The sequence below is a fragment of the Puma concolor genome, chromosome B3 (assembly GCF_028749965.1).
Source record: "Puma concolor isolate L17-30 chromosome B3, mPumCon1.1.hap2, whole genome shotgun sequence".
Classification (NCBI taxonomy): Eukaryota; Metazoa; Chordata; class Mammalia; order Carnivora; family Felidae; genus Puma; species Puma concolor.
In genome coordinates, this window is record NC_141672.1 from 145,721,486 (window position 1) to 145,745,139 (window position 23,654).

Below are 23,654 nucleotides of genomic sequence, written 5' to 3' on the forward strand. Positions count from 1 at the left end.
CACACAGTACTAGATGTCCTAGCTGCAGCAATCAGACAAGAAAAAGAATAAAAGGTATCCAAATTGGTTAAGGAATAAGTAAAATTGTCACTATCTGCAGATGACATGGTATCGTATATAGAAAACCCTAAAGACTCCATCAAAAAACTAGTATAATAGGGGCGCCTGGGTGGCTCAGTTGGTTAAGCATCTGGCTCTTGGTTTCAGCTCAGGTCACGATCTCAGTGTGTGAATTCGAGCCTCCTATGTTGGGCTCGGTGCTGACAGTGTGGAGCCTGCTTGAGATTCTCTCTCCCTCCTTCTCTGCCCCTCCCCTGCTTGCTCATTCTGTCTCTTTAAAAAATAAATAAAACTTAAAACAAAAATTAAAGAAACTACTAGAATAAATGAATTCAGTAAAGTTGTAGGATACAAAATATACTGAAATCTGTTGCGTTTCCATATACTAATAATGATGTAGCAGAAAGGAAGATTAACGGTCTTATTTACAATTGCACTAAAAAGAATACCTGGAAATAAATTTAACCAAGGAAGTGAAAAGACCTGTATACTCTGAAAACTATAAAACACTGATAAAAAAAAAAAACTGAAGACAACACAAATGGGAAGATATACTGTGTTCACAGACGGAAATAATTAATATTGTTAAAATGTCCATACCACCCAAGCAATTTACAGATTCAATGAATCCTGACCAAAATTATCAGTGGCATTTCACAGAACTAGAATAATCCCAAAATTTGTATGGAACAAGAGACCCCAAATAGCCAAAGCAATCTTGAAAAAGAACAAAGCTGGAGATATCACAATTCTGGATTTCAAGATATATTATAAAGCTACAGTAAGCAAAACAGTATGGTACTGGCACTAAAATAGACACACAGATCAGTGAAACAGAATAGGGAGCCCAGAAATAAACCCATGCTTATATGGGTTTTAATCTATGATAAAGGAAGCAAGAGTTTACAATGGATAAAAGATAGTCTCTTCAATAAATGGTGCTGGGAAAACTGGACAGTTACATGAAACTGGACCACTTTCTCATACCAGACACAAAAATAAACTCAAAATGGATTAAAGACCTAAATGTGAGACTGAAACCATGAAACTCCTAAAAGAAAACATAGGCAGTCATCTCTTGAACATTGACCTTAGCAACATTTCCCTAGATATGTCTCCTTAGTCAAGGGAAACAAAAGCAAAAATAAACTACTGGGACCACACCAAAATAAAAAGCTTTCACACAGAGAAGGAAACCATCAACAAAATAAAAAGGCAACCTACTAAATGGGAGTAGATATTTGGAAATGATATATACAATAAAACATCAATATCCAAAAATACATAAAGAGATTCTACAACTCAATAGCATATATATCTTTATTTATTTTATATATATATATATATATATTGTGTATATATATATATATATTTTATATATATATATATATAATATATATATATATATATATTTTTTTTCCCAATTAAAAAGTCAGCAGGGGACATGAATAGACCTCTTTCCAAAGAAGACATACAGATGGCCACAAACACATGAAAAGATGCTTAACATCACTAATCATTAGGGAAATGCAAATCAAAAGCACAATGAATTATGACCTCATACCTGCTAGAATGGCTAGTGTCAAAAAGGCAAGAAATAACAGGTGTTGGTAAGGATGTTGAGAAAAGGGAGCCCTTGTACACTGTTGGTGGGAATGCAAATTGGTATAATCACTGTGAGAAAACAGTATGGAGGTTCCTCAAAAAATTAAAAATAGAAAGATCCAGGGTGCCTGGGTAGCCCAGTCGGTTGAGCGTTCGACTCTTGATTTGGGCTCAGGTCACGATCCCAGGGTTGAGCCCCACGTTAGGCTCTGTGCTGAGCATGCAGCCTGCTTAAGATTCTCTCTCCCTCTGCCCCTCTCCCCCACTCACTCTCTCTTCTCTTAAAAAAAAAAAAAGTAGACATACCCTATGATTCCAGTTTTTATACTATGGAGAATTTACCCAAATAAAATGAAAACGCTAATTCAATAAGATATATGCACCCTTGTGTTTACTGAAGCATTACTTACTATATAATAGCCAAGTTACTAAAGCAACCTAAGTGTCCACTGATAGGTGGATGGATGAAGAGGATGTGGTATACATATACGATTATTACTCAGCCATAAAAATGAAATCTTGCTATTTGCAACAACACAGATGGACCTAGAGGGTATTATGTTAAGTAAAATAAGTCAGAGAAAGACAAATGCAGTATTTCACTTACATGTGGAATCTAAAAAACAAAACAAACAAAACAGAAACCATCTTAAATACAGAGAACTGGTGGTTGCATGAGGGGAAGGATCTGGGGGATAGATGAAGGGAATTAAGAGATACAAATTTCCAATTATCAAATAAATACATCACAGAGATGAAAGTACAGGGGAATAGAGTCAATAATATTGTAATAACATTGTATGGTGACAGACGGTAACTACATTTTTTTTTCAACTTTTTAAAATGTTTATTTAATTGGGGCATTCACTTTTGAATGCCCCCTCTCTGTAAAGAGAGCTTTCATACTATTCTTCCTTTCTGATCTTATATTCTAATAAACTTGTGCCTGCTGCTCAATAAATAAACAAACAGACAAATAAATAAATGTTTATTTATTTTTGAGAGAGCAAGAGTGGGGAGGGACAGAGGATCTGAAGCAGGCTCTGTGTTGACAGCATAATGTAGAAGATTGGTGAATTGCTGCCATACACCTGAAACTAATATAACACCAAATGCTAACTATACTTCAGAAACCAAAAAAAACCCCAAACACCCAAAGGACTTGGATGCCATTTATGGAAAGAATTTCAGAATACAAGGAAAAAAGTGAAAGTAAGGAAAATAATCATATTGGCTAAAACTAGAACCTGCTCCAACATAATAGAACACTATAAAACAAAGAAGCCAAATCACTAAAGAAGTGAAGGAAATAAATAAGGAGACCAAAATGGAAGATAATTTGCAAAGACATTATTTGCAAAAGGGAAAGCATATTGAACAGAGGGGAACAAGGTAGACACTGATTCACTGACAAGGAGAGACAACTAATAAAAGAGGACACTTTTAAGATTAATAGGTTTAGACTATTATTGCGTTTTGCATTCACAAAAAACCTGTGAAAAAGGTTAATCTGTATTCAGTTTCATGTGTACCACCATGTGTGTTGGCAGGTTGGGAAAGCTGGAATAGGGAAGGAAATGACCTTAAAATTATTTACTAAAACTAGTTTGGTTTTTAAAAAAAATGTGCACCATGACCAAGAGACTATTTTGGGAATGCAAGGTAGATTCAACAAATCAAAATCAATCAATATAATATACCATATTAATAGAACAAAAGACAAAGACCACATGACAATCACATTAGACACAGGAAAAACATCTGAAAAACTCCGACATCCTTTCATGATAAAAACATTCAACCAAGTGGGGATAGAAGTGGGAATAGAAGGAATAGACGGAAACAACCTCAAGCTGATAAAGGGCATCAATAAAAACAAAACAAAACAAAACAAAACAAAACAAAACACCTCAGCTAACATCATACTTAATGGTGAAAGACTGAAAAATTTCCACGTAAGATCAGGAACACGACCAGGATGTTCACCCGCCATCGCTTCTAGTCAACATTGTACTAGAGGTTCTAGACAGAGCATTTAGACTGTTGGGAGGGGCGCCTGGGTGGCCCAGTCGGTTAAGCGTCCGACTTCAGCCAGGTCACGATCTCGCGGTCCGTGAGTTCGAGCCCCGCGTCAGGCTCTGGGCTGATGGCTCAGAGCCTGGAGCCTGTTTCCGATTCTGTGTCTCCCTCTCTCTCTGCCCCTCCCCCGTTCATGCTCTGTCTCTCTCTGTCCCAAAAATAAAATAAACGTTAAAAAAAAAAAAAAAATTTTTTTTTTTTTTTTAGACTGTTGGGAATGTAAAGTAGTAAAGCGGCATTAGAAAAGAGTCCAGCAGTTTTTCAAAGGGTTAAACACAGAGTAATGATACGACCCAGCAATTCCATTCCTAGGTGTATACCCAAGAGACTGAAAACATGAAGTCCACATAAAAAATTGTATACAAATGTTCACTGTGGCATTATTCATAACAGCCAGAAGCGGAAACAATCCAAATACCCATCAACTGATGAGCGATTTTAAAAAATGTGAAATACCCACCCAGTGGAATGTTATTCAGCTATAAAAAGGGATGAAGTGCTGACACTTGTTATACACAGATGAAATACGAATAAACATAATGCTAAGTGAAAGGCCAGACACAAAAGGCCACACAGTCTAGGATTCCATTTATTTATTTATGTATTTATTTAAGTTTAATTTATTTTGGGGGAGACGGAGAGAGAGAGGCAGAAAGAGGCGAGAAAGAGAGTCCCACCAGGCTTGGTACTGTCATTGCAGAGCCCGACGTGGGGCTCAATCCCGTGAATCGTGAGATCATGACTTGAGCTGAAATCAAGAGCTGGACACTTAACCAAAACTAAGCCGTCCATGTGCCCCTATGATTTCATTTAAATAAAAGGTCCAGAATGAACACATTCATAGAGACAAAGTAGATTTGTGATTGTCGGGGTCTGGGTGGGTGGGGAGTGACTGCTTAATGAATACAGGGTTTCCTTTTGGGGTGATGAAATGTTCTGGAATTAATGTTAACGGCTGTACCAAAACTTGTGAATATAATAAAAACCACTGAATTGCACAATTTAAAAGGATGAATTTTATGGCACCTGAATTACATCTTAAAACACACACACACACACACACACACACACACACACACACACACACACACAGATATGTTTATATACTGAGACAAAGTAAGGTATATTCCAAGTATGCAAGTATAATTTAATATTTAATCTACTTATATAATTAATACAAAGGCTAAAAAAGAAAACTTATATGATTATTACAACGGATGGTAAAAAGACGGTTGGCAAAATTTAACTTAAAAAAAAAAGTTTATTCTCAAGCAGGCTCTGTGCTATCAGCATAGAGCCTGACGTAGGGCTCGAACTCATGAACCATGAGATCATGACCTGAGTTGAAATCAAGAGCTGGAGGCTTAACACTTTGAGCCACTCAGGCACCCCAAAATTTAACTTCTTAATAAAAATTATTTAAAAAACAAGAATAAAAGAATATTTCAACATAATGAAGACAGCCAAATCCAAATACAGTAATAAAACAAGATATATTCCTTAAAATCAGGAAGGAGGCAAGGATGTCAATTGCCTCCAGTGCTTAACACTGTTCTGGAAGTTCTAGTTAATATATTAAGATAATTCCGGGGCGCCTGGGTGGCGCAGTCGGTTAAGCGTCCGACTTCAGCCAGGTCGCGATCTCGCGGTCCGTGAGTTCGAGCCCCGCGTCGGGCTCTGGGCTGATGGCTCAGAGCCTGGAGCCTGTTTCTGATTCTGTGTCTCCCTCTCTCTCTGCCCCTCCCCCGTTCATGCTCTGTCTCTCTCTGTCCCAAAAAAAAATAAAATAAACGTTAAAAAAAAAAAAAATTAAAAAAAAAAAAGATAATTCCTACCCCACTTTCCAACAAACAAATATTGCAACAGAAAAGACAAAAGAATCATAATTTGCATGATTTATGAAAAAGTATATCATTAGAAAAACAGAATTAAAGTATAGCAGGATGACAAATAAGTGAAAAAAAAGCCTTGGCATGTTATCACCAGAGACCAGATTTGAAAATATAAAAGAAAAAGACTGAATTCAATCCTTCTACAAATATTTACTAAATGTTTTTTTGTGAGCCAGTCACTGTTCTAAGTGTTAAGGATACACCAACAAACAAGAGGCAAAAATCCCTGCCCTCAAGGGGGAAAATAAAACAGCAAATAACTCTAATAAATAAGTAAATTATTTAGTATGTAAGAATATGAAAAAAGAGCTGTACAAAATGAGTCAAGGACAGGGTTGTAATTGTCAACAGGATGGTTTAAAATCTCTCATTGGAAGAGGCAGGCCCGAACAGACTGGAGGGGGTCTGGGTGATGCCCGGAGGAGGGAGCCGGGACAGAGTCCCTGAGGCAGCACTGTGACCCAGGTGTAAGGAACAGGGAGGAGGCTGGGGCTGGGCTATATCAAGGAAGGGAGGAGGCTGGTCGACCCTCTATGTTAACGGGATGACTGTTGCCCTTGCTGTACCGCTAAAAAGAGACTTTCAGAGGGCAGGGGTGGAGAGGGAGAGCAGCTAGAAATCTACTAGAACAGTAAAGAGACAATAGCGGTATAGACAAGGATGGTGGCGGTGGAAGGGTTTGCAACCTGCTTGTACTCTGAAGTTGGAATGAACGGGGTTGGCCAGCACACTAGGTATGGGGAGTAAAAAAAAACTGTTAAGTCAAGGATGATGCCAAGGTTCTTATTCTGAGCAACTAAAATTCAGTTTATAAAAGCATCAGCAACAGCAAATGACACCCAGTAATTTTTTTAAGAAGTGTGGTTCCTTTAGGAAGAAAACCTCAAAACTCTACTAGACAGAAAAAAAAAAAAAAGAAACATTCCATATTTCTGGCTGGAATGTTTCAATATTGGTAAAAGCGTCATTTCTCCTCGTATTAATTTACAATTTAATTCACTTCAAACTAAAATTCCATTGAGATTTCTCTTGAAATTCATTCAACGTATTGCTAAAGTCAATCTAGAAAAACAACTAAGTGAAAATGGTTAAGAATACTTATTCTTTGTTTTTTATTAAAAATTTTTTAATGTTCATTTATTTTTGAGACAGAGGGAGACAGAGCGCAAGTGGGGATGGGGCAGAGAGAGAAGGAGACACAGAATCCGAAGCAGGCTCCAGGCTCTGAGCTGGCAGCACAGAGCCCGATGTGGGGCTCGAACTCACGGAGTGCATGACCTGAGCCAAAGTCAGTGGCCCAAACGAATGAACCACCCAGGCGCCCCCAAAATACTTATTCTTAATAAAAAGATTACTTCTGAGAAACTTGCTCTTCTCTGCCTAAAATGCTTTCCCCACAATATCCACAGGGCTCTCTCTCCTTCAGATCTCTGAGTTCAAATGCTGTCCTACGAGAGAGGCTTTCCCCAAACACTCGCTATACGACACAGCAAGACCCTTGCTTCCTCTGTACCACTGCCAGCACTCCCTATCCCCTTCGACCTCTGGGTCACGTTCTGCACTATAAACTCCGCCTGGAGTAGAGGATGTGTCCGATAAATAGCTGTTCAATGAATGGACGAATAAACATTCATTACCAGAGATAAACCACACAATGTACTGGAATGGTTTAGAATACAGGCTGTGGAGCCCAGTATCAGGTTTATCATTTACTGTAATTGGGCAATTTTTAAGATATTTAAAATCTTTCTCAAGTTCAGAAAGTTTTTTCACATGTAAAGACAGGGGGCGGGGGTCATGAACATCAACAGCACAGGGTTATTGTGATGGTATATAAGAAGAAATGGCATACAAGCTCAACAATTAATGCTAAGACTTTCATTTAATTCTTCTTCCTTAAAATAAGCCCACTTAAATCAGTTCCCTCAAAATTTCTGTCCCCTACCCTCTTGCACTGTTGGTGGGAATGCAAACTGGTGCAGCCACTCTGGAAAAGTGTAGAGGTTCCTCAAAAAATTAAAAATAGAATTACCCTATGACCCAACAATAGCTGGGTCCCCAGCACTAGTAGGAATTTATCCAAAGGATACAGGAGTGCTGATTCGTAAGGGCACATGCACCCCAATGTTTATAGCAGCGCTATCAACAATAGCCAAATTATGGGAACAGCCCAAATGTCCACCAACCGATGAATGAATAAAGAAGATGTGGTGTATATATACACAATGGAATACTACTTGGCAATGAGAAAGAATGAAATTCTGCCATTTGCAACAACGTGGATGGAACTGGAAGGTATTATGCTAAGTGAAATAAGCCAGTCAGAAAAAGGTATCATATGTTTTCACTCATACGTGGAATTCAAGAAACTTGACAGAATACCATAGTGGAAGGGAAGGAAAAAATAAGTTACAAACAGAGAGGGAGACAAACCATAAGAGACTCTTAGATACAAACTGAGGACTGATGGGGGTCAGGGGCTGAGGGGGCGTGGAAAATGGGTGATGGGCATTGAGGAGGGCACTTGTTGGGATGAGCACTGGACGTTGTATGTAAGTGATGAATCATGGGAATCTACTCCTGAAGCCAAGACTACCCTGTGTACACTCTATGTTAGCTAACATGACAATAAATTATTTTAAAAAAATTTGTCCCCTAACTCTAGTTGTAAAAACTATCAGAGGACAGAAGAAAGTAGTATTTGTTTAGGTTCAACCATGTGTTAGGTACCTTTAAATAAGTTCTCTCAGTAACTTTGTGGGGGTAGATAACACTAATTCCACTTTAGAGAAGAAGAGGCTAAGGGAGATTAGGTAATTTGCCCAAGGTCACACAGGTAAGTGGCAGAGCATCATTTGAACCCGTATGTCCTTAGCTCCAGAGCACATGCTCTTTCTGCTCTCCTATACTTCCTATTTCTTCTTTCGTAGGAGTCCCTTAAATATTTGAAAATTACTATCGCTATGTACATCTTTCCTTCTTTTACAAAACATTCACATCTCTTATTATTTCCTTATATGTCTTTATTTCTAGATCCCTCATGGTCAAGAATTCATTCTAGTTTGTTGAGGCCCCTTAACAAACATGGCATCTTATGTTTGAACTGCACGGGACCACATATACCTGAATTTTTTTCAAAAAAATATAGTATCGTAAATATATTTTTTCTTCCTTACGATTTTCCTAACAATATTGTCTTTCTCTAGCTTACTTTATTATAATAAACATATATATGTGCTAATCAACTATTTATGTTATTCATAAGGCCTGTGGTCCACAGTCGGCTATTTGTAGTTAGGTTTTTAGAAAGTCAAAAGTTATACCTGGGGGTGCCTGGGTGGCTGAGTCAGTTGAACATCCGACTCCAGGTTTCGGCTCAGGTCACAATTTCACCATTTGTGGGTTTAAGTCCCATGTGGGGCTCCGTGCTGACAGTGCAAAGGCTGCTTGGGATTCTCACGCGCTCTCTCTCTCTCTCTCCCCACCCTCTCTCTCTCTCTCTCTCCCTCTCCCTGTCCCTCCTGTGCTCACCCTCTTTCTTTGTCGAAATAAATAAACTTAAAAAAAAAATTTATACTTGGATTTTTGACTGTGGGGGTTGGTGCCCCTAGTCCCTGTCCCCTTGTTGTTCAAGGGTCAACTATAATTGTTTTTAAAGGGAACAAAATCTTGCAGACCCCCATAAAATTTTATGATAATGTTCTGAAACATGCACAAAGATAACAATTGTACTCACAACCATATACTATAAAACCACGATTAATTTGTATATCAAGCAGAAATAAAAGGACCTCAATAAAATCCAAATTAATAATATTAATTTGATGTCCTATTGCTTTGTTGAAATTACACCTTGTTTGTCACAACACGAATGTCTCAGGTTCTAAGGCATGTAGCACCCCTACTTTGCCTTGCGCCGTGTGAGGAGTCCGATTTCACAGCACTTCTCTCTACGTGAACCTTAGTCCATCTTGACACCATTAGGTGACCAAGTAAGATGTGGGAATTAAAGAAAAAAGAGCACCTGGGATAATCTGAGGTCTTTGTTTTGGGGGGTGACTGGCCGGATAGTAATTTTTTACTAAAATAGGAAAACTTGAGGGGCGCCTGGGTGGCTCAGTTGGTTGAGCATCTGACTTTGGCTCAAGACGCGATCTCGCAGTTGGTGAGTTTGAGGCCCACATCCGGCTCACTGCTGTCAGTGCAGAGTCCACTTCAGATCCTCTGTCCCCGTCTCTGCCCTCCCCTGCTCGTTCTCTCTCTCTCACTGCCTCCCTCCCTTCCTCAAAAATAAATAAACATTAAAAGAAAGAGAAATACTTAGGTAGGGAGGGATGACTAGATTAGTTCTGACCACGAACTTGTGGTACCGGGGCTATTAGTCAGAAAACGGAGGTGTGGATTTGAGTCAGGGCCTGAAACAGAGGTCTAGAAGATATTATTCTGAAGATGGTGGCTTGAAGTCAAAAAAGACACTACAAAGGCACAGAGAAATAGAAGAACCTTTCAAGAAAAGCAATACATGAGGGAAGCCAAACAAAGGAAGAGCATTTTTTATTTTTATTTTTAATTTTTTTTTAATGTTTATTTATTTTTGAGACAGAGAGAGACAGAGCATGAATGGGGGAGGGTCAGAGAGAGAGGGAGACACAGAATCTGAAACAGGCTCCAGGCTCTGAGCTGTCAGCACAGAGCCCGATGCAGGGCTCGAACTCACGAACCGCGAGATCATGACCTGAGCCAAAGTTGGACGCTTAACCAACTGAGCCACCCAGGTGCCCCTCGGAAGAGTATTTTTTAAAAGGCAGTATTAAATTCCACCGAGGCAAAGTAAGGATGGAGTGCTCTCTGGATCAGCACATCAGGGTGACCTTTGGGGGAGGGGGAAGAATGAGACAGTAAGAGGACCATTTCTGGTCTGAGGAGAAAGAATTCGTCAAGGGGAAGAGGCTGTTTAGGTCAACCCTAGCACCTGTTAGAGCACTTGGGATATAGCAAAGATTCAAAAAATATTTACTGAATGTTGATGAAAGAAGGAAAAGGGAGGAGTCATGCAAGAGGAGGGTCTTAATAAGCAGCACAGGGAAGAGGTGAAGGGGAGGGAAACAATTTTTTAATTACGTTAAACTCCAGGCTGTTTATGTTCAGAATCCTCGAAATGATAAGAAAAAGTTGTTATTGTGCCCATTTTACAGATGAGTCCATCGAGGCCGAAGGGATTAGGTAACCTACACGAGGTTACTCATCTACTCAGATGTGGCTTCATCTGCCCACAAGACTCTTGCTCTTCTACTTCACCCTGAAAAGGAACACGTGAAACCTGAAAGTAAGAGAATTTGCTGAAAATGAGGGGAAAGAATCTGAGCTGGAAGAGGACAATGAAAGTATCTCGCCACCAGCAAGAAGAACCATGACCAGCACTGGGGGCCCAGATGAAAGCAATCGGGGGCGGGGGGGGGGGCCGGCCCAGGCTGCAAGTCTTTGTGATTACAGCCAGTTGCTTGCAGGAGACCGTTTGCTGGAGCAAAAAAGGCAGGCGAGAAGAATGGCCAGGAAGGGGCTTCTAGAATGAATGTATCAGAGTAAAAAGGGGGAGAGCAGTTCAAGTGATCATGTGGGTTCCTTCATGTAAGAAGGAAGGGAAGCCCAGAGGCAGTGGACAGACCAAGAGGAAATGGGGAGGTCAAAGGCTTCCAGAGTTTACAGTAACACTGAATGAGAAACAATTTTCACGGACAAAGGAGGAGTCCTCGGTCACCGTCACCTCCATTTCACTTCGGCAAACTTCTCCAACTGCCCACTCCTGGTAAACTGCTCTACTTCTGTAATTTGCTCTTGTGACAACAGAAAAACAAGGGACACGTTTGTTCTGGGTTACCTGATCCCTGGGAGTCAAATAATCTTTGCCCCAGACAAGGAACTTATTAAAAACAAACAGTGGAAACCATACTTCATAACTCTAGCAAAGGCTCTGTCTCTTCCCTCCACCTGGCCTCCCACAAGGTAGAACCAGCAGACCACAGCAGTGACAGAGGGACTGAGCTGGACAACAACCAGAGCTCTTGAATACCTGGCATAACATGAAGATTAACCCAATCGTACCCTTTCTGTTCCAAGATAAGTTCCATTTAGTACAGTGGGGTTCTTCTCTCATAGAAGTGTACTCGTTTTGTGTGAGTCAATCAGCCAGATGTGAGATCTAAAACTGTGCTTACTGTATCTTTTCAGAAAGGTATCTTTTACAGAAACTGAAGAATGCCTCACTATCCTCAATACTAGGTTCTCTCTCTACTGAGGCTGCTGTATCTAGTAATAGCAAGAAGTCTCTTTTTGATTAGACAAAGTGATTTAAAAAGGAAATATAGGGGCGCCTGGGTGGCTCAGTAGGTGGGTCGGGTCACGATCTCACGATTTGTGAGTTCAAGCCCCACATCGGGCTTTGTGCTGACAGTTCAGAGCCTGGAACCTGCTTCAGATTGTGTCTCCCTCTTTCTGCCCCTCCTCGCTCAAGCTGTCTCTCTCAAAAATAAACATACATTTAAAAAAATTAAAGAAAAAGAAATACAGAACCATTAGAAACGTGTTAGTCCCGTGACTTTACACCCACTTCAGAAACTACCACACCGCCGCCCCCCCCCCCCCCAAGTACAAGTCTTCTGGACTTAACAAAAGCCCTTCATCCTCAGTCCTGGATAGCCTGATACCTCCAGGCTAGCCTCACAAACTCAAGAAATCCCCAGAGCTTCAATACTATCATCCAGGGAACACCATGTAGTCAAACACTGTTCTGTAGCTGGATAGTTAAGAAATACATGGAGCTTAATATCCTTAAGAAGGCATATATATGAAGCTATAATTAGCATCAACAAAGTTGTAGATCCATGTGCAGTTTAAAGATTAGAAGGATGATGAGAGTAGAAACACTATATTTATATACCAAGCCTTTTGAGATCAAGGGAAAAACTGGCCTGGATGGTTAAATGACCTAAAATAATGTAACTTTCTTTTCTTACGTCCATGTGATTTTCATGTAAGACTGCGGCTACAGCAGAATAAAAAGCTCAGGACTGCTAACTCGTCTCCAAAATCCATACACACAAGCAAAACTCACACAGATCAATTTCCCTTTGGCCTAACAGACCAGATCAGTGCTTTTTTCAAACTATAGGTAGTGAAAGTGATTTAGTGAGTTACAACCTGATTTTACACAAAATAAAAATATAAAAATATCAGAATGCATCACATATAATATGATTTGGTGAAAACTTTGTTCTAGTGTGTGTATGTATATATATGTGTGTGTATGAAATTAGTATTTATGGGCTATAGTAAAAAAAAAAAAAGGGGGGGCGGGGCTGAAAGCCATCAGACTAGACTGCATCAGAATCAAGCAACAACGATGACTCACTGCTAAAATCTAAATATTTTCGAAATTATTGACTTAATCCTCACATCACAGTTCGAGGAAGGAAATAAGAACAGTTATATGCCTTGTTTGAAAATAGCTGGTCTCATTTTGAAAGTCAAACAGAGGTCTAGAGGGAATTAATTTTCAATTCACTCAACATATGCTAATTCTAAAAAAAAAAAATGAACCAAGAATCTGTCATACTGCTCCCTGTGAATAAGCATTTCCTCCTAAGTTAAAGATGCCCTTAGCATAAAAGTTCTATTTCAGTGATAAAGAAAAAGGAAGAAGAGATCTAAAGCGATGAATTTATTTTTTGACATTTTTTCCTCCATAAAAATTTTCGAATCTTCTGTGACACTCTTTTTTACATTGCTTACCACCTCTGAACCTAACATACCCAGCACTTCTAACAGCTCTCATCTTAAATACATTTTGCAATAAAAACCTAGAAGTTAATGCTATGCTAGCAAGAATTTTCCAGTCCCCATGGAGGTAACTTTGTTGTTACCATGGACTCTCCTATACTTCGAAAACCAGATAACCTCCACTTCTGGGTGGCCTTACAGACTATAATCAGACTTAGAGAATCCACTCCGAGCTCGCATTTCAGTGATCTAGTGGACTGAGTAGTTTATTCAGAGGCCTTTTTTGTATGCCACATTGTCCAACTTAGTTTGCCCCCAAATAATGAAACTATTTGGAACCTCTAGAAATGGCCATCATACTCAGGAATCTGAATAAGGGGTAACAATGACAAGTCCCTACAATGGCTAGAGCCTAGAGCTAACTCATGAAGCCACGAGGAAACTACTGAAAGACACCCACCCACCCACGAAAGCATTTGCTGAGACTTTACTAGGTTTCTAGCATTGTACAGTAAGGAGTTTGGTGTTCCTGGTGGGTGACTGTACCACTACACTACACTAGCAAACACTAGCAAACACTTCTTTCATGTACATTTTAACACATGATTACTAGGGAAGAAGAAGGGAAAGTGAGTAAGAATTTGATAAACACAAATATTTCACTGAATTTCTTTGGGTACAAGTTAGACAGAACAGATATATCATCTATGATCCTTAACTAGCAAACACTATTTCATGCACGTTTCAATATTTGATTCCAAGGAAAAAAGGGAAAGAGAGTAAGAATTATCATCCTCCCTATTTTACAACGAGGTTGTAGTAAAAGATGCCCAAACCTGACAAATTGAGACAGTGGTGGAATGAACTATGTTGTCTTTTAACTCTTGGCTTCGTTGTTCTTCCCAATATCGTAGGAAATCTTGTTCAGGTATCTGGAGGATCCTTCTAAAGGCTTGAGCTCACCAATTTTAGATTACTTCATTCTTTTTACCTCTATGTAGCTCTCTGTGACCATACAGCTATTTACCTAACTGCAGCAAATTCCTAGTGGTAAAAAGATATAATAGAAAAATTCACTTACTACCATAGCTGAGAAGCAATTACATATATGAACGGCAGTGAAATAACACAGGAAAATGCTGTTATAGGGATTAAGAATGCAGTAAACTGGCAAAAAGCTACACAGGCTAGTAGTAGTCCTTATGATTTAGCTTCTAGGCTCTACTGAACCGGTAACTCTCGTTATACCTGCTCTTCAAAGTCTATGTGTTCCATCACACATAAAGGTTTTAGAACCTAAAACTAAAGTCAACACTATGCTATTCATTCAGAATGGATTTTAATGGGATCTGCTTTCTTTATATGCATAACGGATATCTTATTTACTTTTATACTGCCTTGTGTCAAAGGGCTTTCAAAGACACAGACCAGAGAAAAATAATAACAAATGTCACAATAAACGTTTTCTGACTTGAGAGTGCTGGCCTCCCAGTAGCTTATAATACATACACATACATATACATACACACACACGCACACACACACGTATACATATACACATATGTAATATATATAATATACATACAGTCTTCTTACACAGTGCCAAATGCTTCTTCAGTTCCTTCACCTCATCTATTTCCACATTTTTTTAAAGTTTATTTTTATTTATTTTCAGAGACAGCGTGTGTGTGGGAGGGGTAGAGAGAGAAGGGACACAGAGAATCCCAAGCAGGTTCTGTGCTGTCAGCACAGAGCCCGATGTGGGACTGGATCACAGGACGCTGGGATCATGACCTAAGCCAAAACCAAGAGCCATACACCTGACTGAATGAGCCACCCAGGAGCCCCTGTTATCACATTTCTTATGTTCCTGTGGCATTCTTAATGGTCTAGGATTAACACACTTCACTCAGTGTATAACCTTAGGTGAATTTCTTAAGTCTTGGTTTTCTTATGGGACTATCTACCTTAGAGTAGTGTTATCATATATTCATCCTAATTTGTAATCAAGACATATAAGATACATGATTCATATATGACATATATATTCTGCCTCAATTGTCAACGAGGAAATTAATTCTATTAAATATCTGTACTTATTAGGTTGACAAACATTTTTTAAATTTTAAATCATCTCCTTTTAATGAATATGTGAGAAAACAGGTATTTTCTTATTCTGCTACTGGTTAAGATGGTTAAAACTTTTCTGGAGGGCAATGTGACAATATAAATCCGAAGTTTTAAAACATGCACGTGCCCTTTGACTAAGAAATGTGATTCCCAGATACCAATCCTGAAGAAGTAACTAACGGTTTAGCTAAAAGCATGTGTCTCAGAGTATTATTTTACAGTATAAAAAACTGGAAATAACCTAAATATCAGTATAATAGGAAGTTATATATGGTTATATGGTAAATATGGTTATAATTTATAACAAATAGGTCTGTACCATAAATTACCAGATGGCTATTACAGATAATGTTATAGAAATACATTCACTGCCACTGAAAGACATCTAAGATACAGTGTTTAAGTGAGGATAAAAGGTTGCAAAACTGAATGTATTATAAAAATTATGTACTTACACATGTAGGTGCATATTCATGATGCTTGTTACTAGGTAGAGGGATATTAATCTTTCTACAATGAACATTATTACTTATGTAATAAAATTTTTTTACAGACATGAGGTATTTATAACATAAAGGTTAATCCATTCTCTCTTTTAAATAGTTAAAGATAGGTTAAATAATTTACAGTATAAGCAGGAGTGCCTGGCTGGCTCAGTCAGGAGTATGTGACTCCTGATCCTAGGGTTGTGAGTTCAAGTGCCTCATTGGGTAGAGATTACTTAAATATAATATCTTTAAAAATCAGTTCACAGTATGAGCAGGTAGTTTTAGATGCAAGGAACTCTACTGACCTTTAAGGGTTCTCTATAGTCAGTATCCATTTGTGGTGAAAAAAACAGCATTTTTTGGTTTGTTTTTAATTTCTAATTTGTTACAGATGGGCATTTTTATAAAATACATGAAAGAGTAATTATTAGAAAAATAAAATTAAAGGCATATAAAATACAAGCCTCATTTTATTTATTTATTTATTTTTTAAACATAGATTTATCAACGTTTTTTATTTTATTTTTTGGGACAGAGAGAGACAGAGCATGAACGGGGGAGGGGCAGAGAGAGAGGGAGACCCAGAATTGGAAACAGGCTCCAGGCTCCGAGCCATCAGCCCAGAGCCCGACGCGGGGCTCGAACTCACGGACCGCGAGATCGTGACCTGGCTGAAGTCGGACGCTTAACCGACTGCGCCACCCAGGCGCCCCACAAGCCTCATTTTAAAAATAAGATTCACAAGGGGTGCCTGGGTGGCTCAGTCACTTAAGCATCCGACTCTTGGTTTTGGTTCAGGTCATGATCTCACAAAGCTGGTAGGTTTAAGTCCTATGTCGGGCTCTGAGCTGACAGTGTAGTGCCTGCTTGGGATTCTGTCTCTCCCTCTCTCTGCCCCTTCCCCGCTTGCACTCTCTTTCTCTCTCAAAACTAAATAAACTTAAAAAAAAAGTTTCTAAACTTTTACTCTCAATTTCTGCACCTATCTTGTCACTGTCACCTATCCTGGCCACAGACCATACTTCCAGTAGCACGGCTCTAAAGGATAAAAAGCCATTTTGCAATGGACTAACAGCTATCAAGTAGACTAGCTTCTGACTATCTGGGCAATCTTCTGCAATCGAAGATAACTTTTTCCAATGAAAAGGAGCATTTGGGCTCTTCCCCTATTATGTTTACCTTATTTACAAGCCTACAATGTTCTTCTTATGCTAACAGACATTTTCAACAGTCATATATAATTTTAAACCATCAATCCTTTTCCAAAAGAATCAAATACAATCTCATATAGTAGAAACCTGACTTCAGAGAATTAACATTTTACAAATCATGGGGAAAACAGTAGTCATTAGGGCATTCCAAAGGGGATGTGCCAGAAATACAGATTCACCTGGGTGAAATGGGAGCAATGGAAAATGTACACGTTCGTATTGAGAGTTTAAGCTGCCTATTTGTTCCCAGAGTTAAGCAGAAGAAAAGGAGACAATTTGCCAGGTCCTTGCAACACGAATACAGTCCCTGGGGAAAAGGCTGACTGAATCTGTGTCACTCTACCTGAGGAATGAAACAATGACGGACTCGTTTGGACTCACGCCAAAGAAATGGAAAGTGTAAACATCTTACTTTATGTTGAGATTAAAAAAAGTTTAAGTCTCAAGTGATTCCCTGAAGCGATGTAGCCTGGTCTCCAAAAATAAAGGTTCACAGTTTATTGTCAAAGATAAAAAACGGAAAGTGCAACGGATCAGAAACTAAGGATTCTCAGCCTTTGTATTAATACAAGGCATAGAAACACTAGTTATTTAATTATAATATTTTTAAGTTGCTGCAAATTTAATCTGTTGGTAGAAAAATGAAAAACTATACCTAGGCACAGTGTCTTACACACAGTAGGTGCTCAACAAAAGCTCACTAAGCATTTAGCTCTTCAAGATGTCATAGAATGGTAGGTCAAATGCTGTATTCTTAAGTTTTATCAAGTGAGAGGTTGAGAGCTAGATGAGAAATAAGAGGAGCAATGATTTAATATGAAAGGAACAGAAAGACTCTAATATATAAACAAAAGACAGAGGCAGAAACCAGAACTAAAAAGAAATGTAAAGAAAAAGCTGTGAAGTAGTAAATGAAGTTTCTAAAATAGTCAAAAGGGAACAGGAAGATGCAAATCGGTAGCACTGAAGTCTTAAAGGGAAAAAACTTCTCACTGAAAGCCAAGAATGGTGAAATTCAATCCGTGAAGAAGTTTGGAGTATTAGATTCTTTCTCCCCACTTCATACAAAGTATGCATTTTTAAACTGAGGTATAACATATACAGTCTGGTGCACAAATCTTAAATGGACAGCTTGATATATTTTTACACATGTACACTTCTGGGTACCCACCAGTCAGATCAAGATACAGAACACCTTCAGGGCTTCCTCCTCCACCCACCATGAACTAATCACCACTGATCAATTGTGCCTGTTTTGATCGTCATGGTTAGCATACAGAATGTGCGCTCTGGTGTTGGCTTTCTTCACTCAACCTCAAAAATCTTGAAATACATCCATATTTTTGTGGGCATCAGTAGTTTGTTCCTTTTTACTGCTGAGTAGTACTCCACTGCACGAATATACTACAATTCTGCTGATCCGTTCTCCTGTTGATGGACACCTGGGTTGTTTTCAATCTCCTGCTATTATGGATAAAGCTGCCATATATGAGCATTCTTGTACAAATCTTTTGGTGGACACAAACACTCATTTTTCCTGGATATATGCCTAGACCAGACAGCTAAATTACAAGCTAGGCGTGTGTTTAACTACAGACGACCAGGCCAGCTTTCTAAAGTGATCATATCAATTTACTCTCTGATTACTCCTATAAAGTTTTTAAATTTAAAAAAGTTCTTTCGTTGAAACACAAGAGTTTTGAGACCTTTTTGTTTTGTTTTGTATTTCTATTTTTTAGAGCAGGGGTAACATAGGCAGAGTGCTCATATCTCAGGGAATGTACAAGATGATGGGGGCTGGGGAGGTGTGAGAAGAAAATAGTGCAACTTCTATTTTAGTTTCCTATTCTTTTCCCTAAAAAGTAAGTTTTACTAATATTTAATACATAAGTTGACACTGGTGTCCTTTTTCAGATGGTTGTATTTATTCACTTTGGGCCTACTGTGGTTTACTGCCATTTGAGAGTGCCTGGTTGAGCAAAATTATGGAATATTCACTTCTAACTGAACTCTTGCCAAATGAACAAGTGGCTAAAAGGAGTCCTATAAGAGTACTAATAACGTAAGCATAAGCAAACAAGGAAATGGCCAAGCTGACAGTTCTGTTATAGAAAATCTCTTTAGATGATAAAAACTGTGACTAGCTAGTCAGATCTCCCATGAAACAGGCAAAAAATAACATTAATATTTTTAAAAATATAAACAATCTATTACTCTTAATATTTTGCTAATAAGAATTTAAAAATTTTTAACGTTTATTTATTTTTGAGACAGAGAGAGACAGAGCATGAATGGGGAGGGTCAGAGACAGAGACACAGAATCTGAAACAGGCTCCAGGCTCTGAGCTGTCAGCACAGAAACTGACGTGGGGCCCGAACTCACCAACCGCGAGATCATGACCTGAGCCCAAGTCGGACGCTTAACCGACTGGGCCACCCAGGCACCCCGCTAATAAGAATTTTAAAATTTTTTTTTCAACGTTTATTTATTTTTGGGACAGAGAGAGACAGAGCATGAACGGGCGAGGGGCAGAGAGAGAGGGAGACACAGAATCGGAAACAGGCTCCAGGCTCTGAGCCATCAGCCCAGAGCCCGACGCGGGGCTCGAACTCACGGACCGTGAGATCGTGACCTGGCTGAAGTCGGACGCTTAAGCGACTGCGCCACCCAGGCGCCCCAAGAATTTTAAAACATAAATTATTTATATCATTTGTCACTCCCTTCAGATTCTCTTGTATTTGTTTCATAATGTACAGAATAGTACAAAGTACATGTATACATAATTTTTTTAAATGTTTATTTATTCATCTTTATTTTTGAGACAGAGACAGAGCATGAGCGGGGGAGAGGAAGAGAGGGAGTCACAGAATCAGAAGCAGGCTCCAGGCTCCGGAGCGGTCTGACGCGGGACGCGAACTTGTCAACTGCGAGATCATGACCTGAGGTGAAGTTGGACGCTCAACCGACTGAGCCACCCAGGCGCCCCTATGATTTAAAGTAAGTTTACACAAATTTTTTTTACCAATAGGGTACACAATCAAAAGGGTTCAGAGACTCGTTTTAGTATATTTTTAATATTAAGCTAGTTAATCCTTGGTTACAAATGAACTTGTAATTTTTAAGTCATATTTAATCAAGTATACTCCATTAGAAACAGCTAGCTGGCTACTGAATGTTAACACATCTGAACTGGGAGGAAGACAGGAATTAACTGAGAAGAGGAAATGGGGGAACTTTCATCGGTACTGATACTATGCTGTATCTTGCAAGAGGTTTGGACTATACCAGTGTACGTATTTGTCAAACTCACTGGTACATTTAAGTATGTTTCAGTTTATGTAAATTTTACCTCAAAAGGCAAAAAAAAAAAAAAAAAAGGATCTAAAAAAAAATATTGACCTCTAGTTAACGATAATTCATGCTGAAGTGTCTAGGAGTAAATTATACTGATGTTGGCAACTTACTTTAAAATGCATTAAAATAAGATGGACTGCTATATGGATAGAGGGATGGATATATGAATAACATGATAAAGCAAGTACAGTAAATGCTACTTATAGAATTTGGGTGACGGAGAGAAGGGTGTACGATTCTTATAACTTTTCTGTGTGTTTGAAATTACTCATGATAAAATGGTGGCAAAAAAGAATCAATCTACTCCTAAGTTGAAAATTAAAAACAGTATAGTGATACAGGCTAGAAATTCAAGCTAGAAATTCAAAAAGGAAAAAAAGGCAGGAACATTCAACCACCAGTGCTTGATGCTTTTACATACGTTAAATCCGTGAGGGCTGAATTATGTCTATTTCGCAAACTAAAACTTAGAAAGATTACAGAACATGCCTAAGGTCAGAGAGTATGAAACCCAGCCCAAAACTGAATCTAACCTGACCATTTTCCTAGATGCCTGAATCCTCTTGGCCCACATTCCTCACAAGGGGCTGCCTAGAACCAAACGTCTTCACTGCAGCACAGAAGCTGGTTCTCCATCCAAGCATGGACCACCTCCGATAGAAAACTCCCTACGGTCTGAACCGAAATCTGTCTCCCCCACAATTTGCCTCCTACGTCTGATCGTCTGATCGCTTGGGGCCATATAGACTTTAATCCCCACATGACTGGTCTTCATAGCAAGCGACAGAATTCAAATAAGTAGAGTTTTTTTCCAGTGAGTCCTTTATAACATCATCTACAAGCTATGACTGGGTGTAAGTGGGGATAATGCCTCACAGAACTGGAGAAGAAATAAAATGAGAACATATGTGAAGCATACAGCACAGTAACGAACAGAGTAGGGACTCAAATATCTTTTTCTAACCCTTACCTTCCCTTGGAAATGATAACATGCCACTCACTATAAAATAATACTTTTTTAATTTAAAAAAAGAAAGACTTAGGTCCTTCCCTTAAGTTTATGTTAAATGTGAAGAGACTTAGATTTTTCTTTCCTGTATTTACTATACCTAACAACCCAACTGACTTTGTTTCCTCATTTCACTTTTCATTTTGCCTTGTTTTGGAATTACAAATTCTAGGAATTTTATGTGGATTAGATATACAACTACGACCACTTCTGCAGCACACGTTTTTGTTTCAAAATTACTACAGGTGGCCAACCTATGAAAGCAACTTGTTAAGGAAACTTTAAGTATTTTCTTTTTGACTCTCAGAAGATATTTACCAAAGGTAAGATTCAAGGAAGCCACTGGATTACAAGGAACCGACCAACTGGTGGTGATAATCTTTAATTCACTTTTGACCATGTGTATACCAATGAACCCTATAGCTGTTTATTTCTTGATAAGTATACTCGGAGATTCCCTAAAGGATGCCTGAAGTCACAAATCTTGCCCCTTTAAGCAGGATGGCACTTCAGTATGAAAAGTAACTACTTATCCTACCGTGAGGTTGAGGCCAACCTACAGTTCGCATGTGGAGAAGAGTGATTTTCACAGCCTAATGGAACCTGAACCTCATTTGAGATCTGAGGTTGTCAGTATTGGAAGGAATCCTACAGATGATCATTTTAGAGTTGCAGAAATGGATATTCAGTTGAAATGATTAGCCCACAAAGACCAAATACCAAGGCCCCCAATTCCTGGCACAGTGTTCTCTCCATTTCACAATCATGTCAAACTAAATACAAAAAAAAGTGATCATAACCATCCATTACTTCAACTTCACTAATTTCAGCCTGGCCACCCGTGATGTCACTTCCTTTTGTGAATGGGTGGGTTTTTTTTTTTTTTTTCCTTTCTTGGTCTAGCTATCTGCACTTTACTGTAATACAACATTTTAGAGCTCACACTCTTATTTATGCCAGTATTTCCCCTCATCTACCTCTGTTCCCCAAAGATACCAACAAGCCTCCAAGATGCCTTGACCCTCCTTTTCACTGTATTTATTTCAAACAACTAACTGCCAAGTATGATCAGAATTAGAAGTAAAACTGATTTATTTTTAAAACACAAAGCACACACGGTAGTGTTGATCTCTTCCCCAAAAGGCCTGCTTAAGAAAAAAAAAAAAAAATCGAATGCTGTGCGTTACACGCAGATGCTTTCTAGAGAAAAGAGCCCGGCGACAGCCTTGCTAGATAGGAAAGAGAGAGCTATTGTGGACTGTAGTGGAAGGCCAAGGAGAAGGTCTGGGATCCGACCTAAAACAAATATGGAGGTGAAAAGGCACGAGGAGCTTCCTGGACCCAGCCGCCGGGGCCAAGCGGCGAGCCCCCCTCCCCCCCCCCCAGCTCCTCCGGGTGGGCTCGGGAGAACGATGGGCAGCGGGGATGCACGTACCCCAGGACAATGATGGGGCCCGCGGGGAACCCGAAATCGCGCGCAGGGAAGACTCAACAAGTCTGGATGGCGAAGGATGCGCCGAGGGATGGATGAACGGCTGCCAAGAGGCTCCCGCTGGCCTCGGGACGGCCACGGCCCCTTTCCAGGATCCCCGGCCGCGCGGCGTCCGCCGGCCCGCCGCCAGCCATTTGCATTACGCTCCCCTACGTGCCCCGACGTTCGCCCGGGACCCGGCTTCCCACCCGCGACCCTGCCCGCAGCGATGCCTGCCGCCCAGGCCCGCCGCCCGGCGGCGCGGGCTCCCAAGCCCCGGCGGCGGGCCTGCCCGGGCCGGAGCCGCGTTCGAAAGTGGGCGGAAGGATGGCCGCCCTCGCGGGGAGCGGGCGCGGCCCGGAACCCTCGCCTCCGGCCCGGGCACGTCCGCCGTGCGCAGCGCCGCCCGCGCCTCCGGCCCCGGCCGCGGCCGGCTCGGGGCGCCGGGCTCCCTCCGGGCGCCGGGCTCCGGGCTCCGGGCCGAGGCGGATGGGGACGGGGGGGGGGGGGGGGGCGAGCGCGCCATCATGAAGGGGAAAATGGTGGGCGGGCGGGCCCGCCCGCGGCCGCCGTACTCA

General features: G+C 40.1%; 1 protein-coding gene and 1 long non-coding RNA gene across 2 annotated transcripts in view; both read right to left on the reverse strand.

Moving 5' to 3' along the window:
• The window catches only part of HDGFL3 (HDGF like 3), a 73,687-nt gene that overhangs the window by 49,528 nt on the left and 505 nt on the right, over window positions 1–23,654 (reverse strand). The window lies entirely within an intron of this gene.
• LOC147580486 (uncharacterized) lies at window positions 20,026–23,649 on the reverse strand. The gene is made up of 2 exons (XR_015252973.1): window positions 23,041–23,649; window positions 20,026–20,227 (listed from the first exon to the last, which is right to left on the reverse strand). It is a non-coding gene; the product is annotated as an uncharacterized LOC147580486 (long non-coding RNA).